Source organism: Lipotes vexillifer, unplaced genomic scaffold (assembly GCF_000442215.2).
Source record: "Lipotes vexillifer unplaced genomic scaffold, Lipotes_vexillifer_v1.1 scaffold1444, whole genome shotgun sequence".
NCBI classification, from domain to species: Eukaryota; Metazoa; Chordata; class Mammalia; order Artiodactyla; family Lipotidae; genus Lipotes; species Lipotes vexillifer.
Genome location: NW_006771128.1, coordinates 265,856 through 275,250, shown reverse-complemented (window position 1 = coordinate 275,250; position 9,395 = coordinate 265,856). Strand labels below are relative to the sequence as shown.

Sequence of the window (9,395 nt, the reverse complement as noted above, 5' to 3'; positions counted from 1 at the left end):
CCGGGGCACGAACCCGTATCCCCTGCATCGGCAGGCGGACTCTCAACCACTGCGCCACCAGGGAGGCCCAATCATGTACCTTTTAACAGATGTTCTCTCTGAACCCCATGTGAAAATGATTGGTTCATAGAAACATCCTTCTACTGCTATTTTGAAGCCAGTAATGCTTAGGAAAGTTGTTACCTGAAAAAGAATTTCAAAGTCCTCATCATTCCCAACACTGGACAAGGAAAGCCTCCTTTGGGGAAGAGGTGTACATTTTTTTAAAATCCGAATTTATCCATCATTTACTGTTTGCTGAATGCCAAAGTTTCATTGATGGTTCTGTTATAACTTTTAACTTTAATGTGTGGATAGATAGAGTTGTTGATACTATGAGGTATAATTTCGACTTAGCTTTTATAAATAACATTGTCTGGTTTTGGATTTTAGAGAATTTGTTCCAAGTATCTGAGTTCTCTTAGATTTAATAGTATTTATCACTTACTATTTGAAAAATACTTAGTGTAACTATTCAAGTTATTTTGAGCAAGTCACTATTTCTTTTTCACTGTAGTTTTTTAAATATATAAAATATGTAAGGGGTTGAGATGATTTTAAGATCCATTTTAGTTTGAAGATGCTGTGATTGTAGTTCTAAGGAAGGTGAGTTTACCAATTAGTGGCTTTAGCCAGAAGGTGGCCAAGAAACCTATGATTATACTATATGATGGTCCTGGGAATAGATCTAATAGAAAGCTAAGACCATGAAAGTCCTTGGCTCCGTGTATATGTGGCAGTTTAGAAAAGGACATCATCATTCTAGGAACTTGTCAACTCCCAGAGTTTTTTTCAGTTCTTCAGAAGCTAAGGGCCCTTGGCAATGGACAATGGATGGACCCTTTTTGAAAACAATGAAATAGTCAAGGATAGCAATTTTTCTTAAAGCCAACTATAGAAACATTGTAGCATATTTTTCTAGAAATGGTGCTTTCCATTCCCATCACAACTTTATTATGTTTAGTATATTAGTTCCTCATAAATATTTCTCTGGCCTCTTTATAGCTCTTCTGAGCAGCCTTATGCTTCCTTTCACTTGTTCATTTATTCAATCAACAAATATTTATTGAGCACTTATTATGTGCCAGGCCCTGTTCTAAGTGCTGGGAATACAGCAGTAAGCAAAACAGACAAACCCTCCTGCCTTAATGGAGTTTACTTTCTTGGAGGTAAAGAGAAATAAATAAGTGAAGTATATATTTTGTTAATATAAATATTATGGAGAAATATAGAGCAGGGGAGGAAGATAAAGGGAGTGTTAGGGGGAATGGCAAATTTAAATAGAGTGGCTAGGTGAAGTCCTCACTAAGAAGGTGACATGTATGCAAAGACTTGAAGAAGGTAAGAGAACGCGTACGATCGGTATTCTGTATCTGTGGCTTCTGCATCTGCAGATTAAATCAACCACAGATCAAAAATATTTGGGAAAAACAGTTCCAGAAAGTTCTGAAAAGCAAAACTTGAATTTGTTGTGTGCCAGAGCCTATTTACATAGTATTTATAACTATTTACATAGCATTTACATTGGATTAGGTATTATAAGTGATCTAGAGATGATTTAAAGTATATGGGAGGATGTGCGTAGGTTATATGCAAATAGTAGGCCATTTTATATTGTATAAAGGACTTGAGTAGCCACAGATTTTGGTATCGCCAGCGTCCTGGAACAAATCCCCCTCGAGTACTGAGATGACTGTGTAATATCAAGGGGACTATCATGGCAGGCAGAGGGAATACCAAGCATGTGGTACTTGGTGTTGGGAAGCCACTGGATGACGCTTAGAAGTGGGACACAATCCGATCTATGTTTTAAAAGGATTATTTTGGCTGTGTTTTGACACTAGACCATAGTGGTACAATAATCTTGGTGAAAGATTGTGTATCTGATAGAGGTGGTGAGATTTGAGTGGATTCTGAATGTATTTGGATGATAGAATCAATAGAATTTACTGACTGGGATGTGGGGTATAGGTGAGTGGAAGAAGTCAAACTTGACACCAAGGTTTAGGATGTAGGCAAAAGTGTTCAGGAGGAACAGTTTTGGGGAGTAGTAGAGAACAGAGGTTCAGTTTGAGACATATTAAGTTTTTTTTTGTTGTTATCTTTTTTAAAAAAATTATTTATCTTTTGGCTGTGTCGGGTCTTAGTTGTGGCATGCAGGATCTATCGTTGTAGCATGTGAGCTCTTTGTTGTGGCATGCAGGCTCAGTAGTTGTGGTGCATGGGCTTAGTTGCTCCGTGGCATGTGGGATCTTAGTTCCCTGACCAGGGATCGAACTGCTATACCCTGCGTAGCAAGACGGATTCTTAACCACTGGACCACCGGGGAAGTCCCATGAGACATATTAAGTTTGAAATGTCTATGAATGATGTTGGAGTAGATGTTTCTGTGAGTGGAAGATCAGTGCATAGTTATTGGCTGACTGTATAAAATTGGGAGTTGTCATTATTTTCCTCTTTCATTTAAAAATATTTGCATATTTAATGCCTTTGATGACTAGAATAAACTTTGCTGTAGTAAGGGTTTGATGTACTGCTGTATACATCTTTATTCTTTGGAGGGGTCTAATCTGTCTTGTAAAATCTAGAATTTAGTTTGAGGACACTTAGTAAAAATGTGTATGTGAGGGCTTCCCTGGTGGCGCAGTGGTTGAGAGTCCGCCTGCCGATGCAGGGGACACGGGTTCGTGCCTCGGTCCGGGAAGATCCCACATGCCGTGGAGTGGCTGGGCCCGTGAGCCATGGCCGCTGAGCCTGCGCGTCCGGAGCCTGTGCTCTGCAACGGAAGAGACCACAACAGTGAGAGGCCCGCGTACAACCAAAAAAAAAAAAAAAAAAAAAAAAAAAAAAATTATGTATGTGAATGTAAAATGGAACAGTTTGGCTGATCCTCCAAAAGTTAATATGGTTTAATGGTTAAAAACATATTGATAGTTTCCATTATGACCCAGCAATTCTCTTCCTACATTATACACTCAAGAGAAGTGAAAACATGTTCACACAAAAACTTGTACACCACTGTTCATGGCAGCATTACTCATAATAGCCAAAAAGTGGAAATGGCCTAAATGCCTATCAGCTGATTAATGGATAAATAAATGTGGTATATCCATGCAATTGAATATTATTCAATCATAAAAAGGAATGAAATGCTGATACATTTTACTACGTGGTTGAACCTTGAAAACATTATGCTAAGTGAAAGAAGCAAGACACAAAACACCACATGTTGTATGGTTCCAGTTGTGTGAAATGCACAGAATAGGCATATCCATAGTGACTGAAAGCAGATTGATTAGTGGTTGCCAGGGGCAGGGGATAAGGGAAATAGGGAGTGTCTGCTTAATGTGTACTGGGTTTCCCTTTGGGGTGATGAAAAAGTTCTAGAACTAGATAATGTTGATGGTTGCACAACATTGTGAATATACTAAAACCCACTGAATTGTGCAGTTTAAAAGAGTGAATTTTATGGTGTGTGAATTATATCTCAATTTTTAAAGGAAGATACCAGGAAAAAAAGTGTATGTGCACACCCATATGTACACAAGAACAACTGAAACAACTTACATGGATCTTATTCCTAAAGTCAAACTGTTTTCCCAGTAGAAAGTTGATGAAGCAAGAATTACCACACTAAATTTGGTTTAGCTTGGTTTGCTTAAAGAGGCAGAGTTAAGATACTTAGATCAGTCAGGTAGAAATCAGGAAGCAGTTTGTGATCCTATTGGTGGCAAGTCATGGGTGAATCTAAATGTTTTCAAATACCCAATTTCATGGAGATGACCTAGATAAGCAAAAGAAGGCTCTATTATTATCATTTCTGTGGGTTTCAGAGAGCAGGAACCAGTTTATAAATAAGTTTATTAGGTCTTAAGTCATTAAAGATGGCTTAATTTTTTTCTCCATGCCTGTAATTTAAAAATATGGAGAACTCAATTCCCAACAATTTTTTTAGACAACCCAAGATGATATTTACCTTCTTCAAAACATTATTACCATCAAAGAGTTGCCTGTTGAGGAAGTACAGGAAAGGATTGTCTTTAACTTTCATGTACCACTTACCCTAATGTTATTTTTTTATTAAGACATAATTCACATACCATAAAATTTACCCCCTAATTTTATTACGAATAGACATATATTCATATATTCCTTTATTAGAATAAAAATGTCTGGAGAACAGAGGTCCATATTATTTGAGTGGCTTGATACGTTTTCAGCATTTTAAGGGAAGCATATGAGAACCAGACCAGAACCATAGTGGGAAAAAGAGACACTTATGTAACTGACTCCAGCACCAACCTGAGAGCAATGCTATAGCAACAATTTAAAGGAAGTGCAGGTGGGCACAGAAAAGGGAAATGTTTATTCCAGTGGGAAGAAATAATTCATGGAGGAGGATGGAATTTGAGTTGAGCTTTCGAGGATCTCTTAAATGGTGAAGAGGAGAGTAAATTACTGACCGAAATAATAGGCTATGCAAAGGCATGTGGATCTGTGGATGGATGTGGTGGGAGAGAAAACAGGAAGGTAAGGTTGAGAGCACCAGATCATGAAGGCCTTGGGTGCTATTTTAAGAAATTTAGGTTTTATTCTGTGGCACTTATTTTAGCTAAAGAGAGGCATAATCAGATGTGTCTGAGATTTGTTGTTGTGAAGAATGTGGTGATAGAGAGTGTTGGCAGAGAGGCAAGTTAGGAAGCATTTAGACATAAGCAAATGAACTGAGGCAATGGCTTTGAGGTTAGAAAGGGAGGAATGGGACATTTTGGAGACAGAAATCCATACAACTTGCTGAACAGTTTAGATGTTGAGAGAACATTTGATCACCAGGGATAGAAATTTAAATATTGTGTTTTATTCCATTTCGAATACTCTGATTTATGACAGAGGCAAGATACACCTGTAAAACTAGAAATTAGGTAGATTCAGCAAGTCTTGAATGTATCTTTTCCTTACTATACATAAAAGACTTTAGAAATGTGGCTATTTCGTAATCTTCTTTAATTTTTACTGCTTGTCAGCTATTAATTTTCCAATCTTTGGATGTGTTTTCATTTGTGCATTTGGAAATGGTTGAATAGTCATCATTTTGGCAAAAGAATAGTATTTTTGTTTCCAAATGAAACTGCCTCCCTATGCTGTGCTTTTGTGTTTCATTTTAAACTTTTGTGTAGTGGAATAATAAAAAAGAGCTGAAGGTAGTATTGGGCATTGCAATATTAAGTATTGTACGCTGTCATTACAGGAAGTCATTGTGCCATCTTGAAGTTTCCCCTTTATTACATTTAGTGGTTTATCTTGTAAATTCTAAAGTAACACATGGTAAGCACCTGTAAGAAACAATTAGAAATGTCAAAAGAAGTACGTGGAAAGTCATTTGTTTTTTTCTGTGTAAATTTAGTGGAGAATCCAATCCAATAAGACTTTTTTGCACATTTGTTTAATGAAACAACTAATATAAGATTTGGCTCCTCTGATGTTTCTCATCACTTATTTACAGGCATGATTGGCCATTTTTGTTTGTTTGTAATTCCCTTTAATAAAACATGTACAAAGAGGGTGTTCTATTAGGACACAGTGATTTTATAAATGGCTGAAAGAAAATACCAGATTTGACAGAACTGACTTCTAAAATATTGCAGTATAAAACTTGCTTTCGTGCTTAAAAATTCTAAGTATTAAGTACTGTTTAAAATAACCTATTCAAAAGCAACTCAATAAAATTAAAAAATATTTTATAGACATTACAATATAATGAAAGTTTAAAAATCAGAAACAAGAGCACTCGCTGATTTTTTTTTTAAAGCAAGAATGATTTTATTAACTTGATTTCTAAGGTAAACTTACTATTTGAGTCACATTTTTATGAAATCAATTTCATTTAAAAATATTTGAAATTAACTTTTGAGTATGAAATATGAGGACATGAAACAAAATCCAAAAGGCACAAGAGTATAAAGTGAAAGTAAGTTGTCACTCCATCCCTGAACTACTACACTTTCTTTCTTCCTTGTATATTATTCTAGAGATATTTTTCATTCTTTATTTTTAAAATCCTGAATCAAGGCTTTGCCTGCCTACACCTGGTGGATGAATTGCTGCAAAAGAAATAAATAATAGCTTTAGGCTCAAAACAACCTGGTGAAATAGCCAGCCCTGTTCTTCTCATAAGTGTGGTTTCTAGATTCTTTGTCTCTTTTTATTAAAGAGTGTGCTTTCCTAGCTTCCCCTCCACTTAAGGCAAAGGTATGGAAAGTGGGAGGTGGTAATTGTAATCATCTTTCACTCATATTTTACCCTAGGCAATGACAAGTAACTTTTCTGAAATATGTGCTAACAAAGCAAATTCCAGCTGAGAAGTGCTGCCATGCAAAAACATTCTCTAGTACCTAAGGAAAAGAATGGTCAGCCTTTCCCATCTTTGTGCATCTTACCCTGTTATGCCAGCTGGACTGGACTGCTTCTAAAACTTTACTTTTAGTTTTTTAGTACTTGGCATTATTTTGTTGACTCTGCCTTTGGCTGTCCACCAAGTCGTAAGATTTTCTCCCAAGCCTTGGGATTACCTGACTCTAAACTTTCTGATACTGGACTTGGTTTCTTTTCGTCTTTAGATGGTATTTAATAGAATGTCATTCCTATGCAGATACTGTAAATAATAGTTTCATATTTGTGCTATGTGTGGAAGGGTCCTTTTAAAAAGTTTTCCAATGTATTTTAAAATTTTTGGACTGATTATCTTTTATTGGTCATTGTTCTCAATTAGGGTATGAAAAGATTCAGCAGTGATCAGGTTCCTCAGGGAGGAGTGTCGGGCAAAGGTCATGGTCAGTGTGTCCTCTGCAGTGGGCCTTCTTCAGTGGTATTTGCAGAGCTGCTCATGTTTGAGTTCCTTCTAAGAAAGGCAGTAGTTGGAAAGCACCTAAGCTGCCAGTACTGTAGAAACCCCAGCAGTGTTTCCTTTCTTCACGTTGACATACCTGTTATCATACCACTGGTAACCTCTTTGGAACACTCCAGCAATGCCCTTAGGGACAAAATCCTGCCTCAGCATCCAACTTGGCAGCTCCCCTGTTTTAACATCCATGAGTTTCTTTTTCACTGGTGCAACTGATGCCATCTTTTTTTTGCGGTACACGGGCCTCTCACTGTTGTGGCCTCTCCCATTGCGGAGCACAGGCTCCAGACGCACAGGCTCAGCGGCCATGGCTCACGGGCCCAGCCGCTGTGCGGCATGTGGGATCTTCCCAGACCAGGGCACGAACCCGTGTCCCCTGCATCGGCAGGCGGCCTCTCAACCACTGCGCCACCAGGGAAGTCCCTGATGCCATCTTGGAGTCCTGGGTGTCTGCCAATACTTTTTATTGTGCTAAAATACACATAATATAAAATTTACCATTTTAACCATTTTTAAGTGTACAGTTCAGTGGTATTAAATACTTTCATAATGTTGGGTAAACATCACCAACATCAATTTCCAGAACTCTTTTCATCTTGTAACACTGAAATTTTATACCCATTCAACAATAACTTCCCATTCCCCCTCCTATATTCCTGGATCAGAAAAATTAAGATCAAGATTTTGGGTGATAGAAAATCTGTTATTCCTGTTCCTAATCAAGATTGTAATTTGAAACCCTCTATACAGGTCTGTATTATGCAGCAAAGATTATGATTGACATTCAAGACCCAGGAATTGAGACAAGGGGCACAGAACCTATGGCCTTTGATACATATTTCAAAGTGAAGAATTTAGCTGCATTACAATTGGAAGAGACCTCACCCTTCAGCTGTGCAAATTATATGTTGGTGGATGGGAGAGGGGGTGATAATTATGGGAGAGGCAGGGATCAGCAAACTGGTGCTAGCTGACCTCTGCCCCCATGACCCAATAAAAAGGAATTTTCCCCAGTAATAGAAATTGGGGTTCCACAGGTTTGCAGGTTTCATTGGATGCTAAAATTCTGCGTTTGTTGAATCATTCAGACTTTCTATTATGAGCAGAAGTGGGAATTCTCTGTCAACTTTATCATTTGGAGAGGCAAAATTTGGGAGAGTAAAGAGGAGGATGAAATCTAGACTCATAGAATTTTGGAAATCCTCACCTCATTTTTATGGGTGAAGGACTTGGTTTGATTGAGTGAAATGACATGTTCAGAGTGGCTGATCTAGACTCACAACTGTGATTCCTGACTCTCAGTCTAGTGTTTTTTCTACTTTATCACATTACCAGCCATCTTAACCCATTCATGCAATTCTGGGGTGAGGGAGTTCACCAGAATTCCACTTGACCTTCCTTAGAGCAGGGTTTAGGCAGGATGGGAGACCTTTATGTCTTAGGGATTTGAAGCTGCTTTTCAAGAAATAGTTGGTACCTTTCTTTGTTTTAATCTTTCATTGAATTAGGGAGTGTATTGTAAAGAAGTTTTTCTTCTAAAAATCTGGACCATGTCGTGAACTTTCTTGTTATCTTGACAAAAAGCTATGCTGATCTTCTATATATTGTTCCAGTTTAAGCATGCTCACCACTGAAGCAAGTCATGTACATGGTAAATGTTACTGACATGTTTAGGAACATTATATTGAAAATTCAAACTAGATGTATTTGGCTGCCTTGATTTTTTTTTTTTTTTTTTCTTTCTGGAAAAGAACATATTTAAATGAGAAACAGTTCCACACTCTGATGAAAAGAAAAAGTTTTAGGTCATTTGTTTCAGTAAAATAGATGATAGAATTTATGGCCCCAATTTTCCATTATTTTCACCTAAGTGTCCCATTACATAAGGCGCAGCGAAGGAAGAAATTGGTCATAGAAATGTTAATGTTTTAGTATAATTTTGTGATTAAACTCATTTATCAAATAAGATTTTTAGCCATCATATGTTGCATCATACCAAGGACTTTGAATGGAATCTATCAGATTTTTTTTTCAGTGTTTTGCTATAGCATTTGGTTTCATGACAACAGTTTCAGTAGGCAGTGTTCAAGATAACCTGGTCTTTTCGAAATATTTACTACATATGGCCTTATGTAATACATCCTCCTCAGGAACTGAAAAGACTCATTATTACGGTGGGTGTGTAAATAAAATATAATTGCTTTTGATTTTACTATGGGTATAAAAGATGTGTTTTGCTCTGATTTTAAACCAATGTTAATAGGAGTAGGTACAAGGTCAGAGTACTTACTGGAGAACTTTGAATTCAGTGTTTAAGTTAATTTAAACTACCTGGAGGCTAGCTGTGTTTCATGATGACAGTATTTGTATTTAAAACCTTATAGGTCAATTTTATGAAAACCATGTCATATTTCTTTTAAGTTAATTATTGATTTTTTTTTTTTTTTTTTTTTTT

At 37.0% G+C, this 9,395-nt stretch overlaps 1 protein-coding gene and 1 pseudogene across 4 annotated transcripts in view; one reads left to right on the top strand and one right to left on the bottom strand.

The window, feature by feature from the left end:
• Window positions 1-9,395, top strand: part of ADD3 (adducin 3) — a 123,869-nt gene that overhangs the window by 12,023 nt on the left and 102,451 nt on the right. The gene's annotated exons all lie outside the window — the stretch shown is intronic.
• On the bottom strand, window positions 6,899-7,162 carry LOC103088585 (ATP synthase subunit f, mitochondrial pseudogene; annotated as a pseudogene).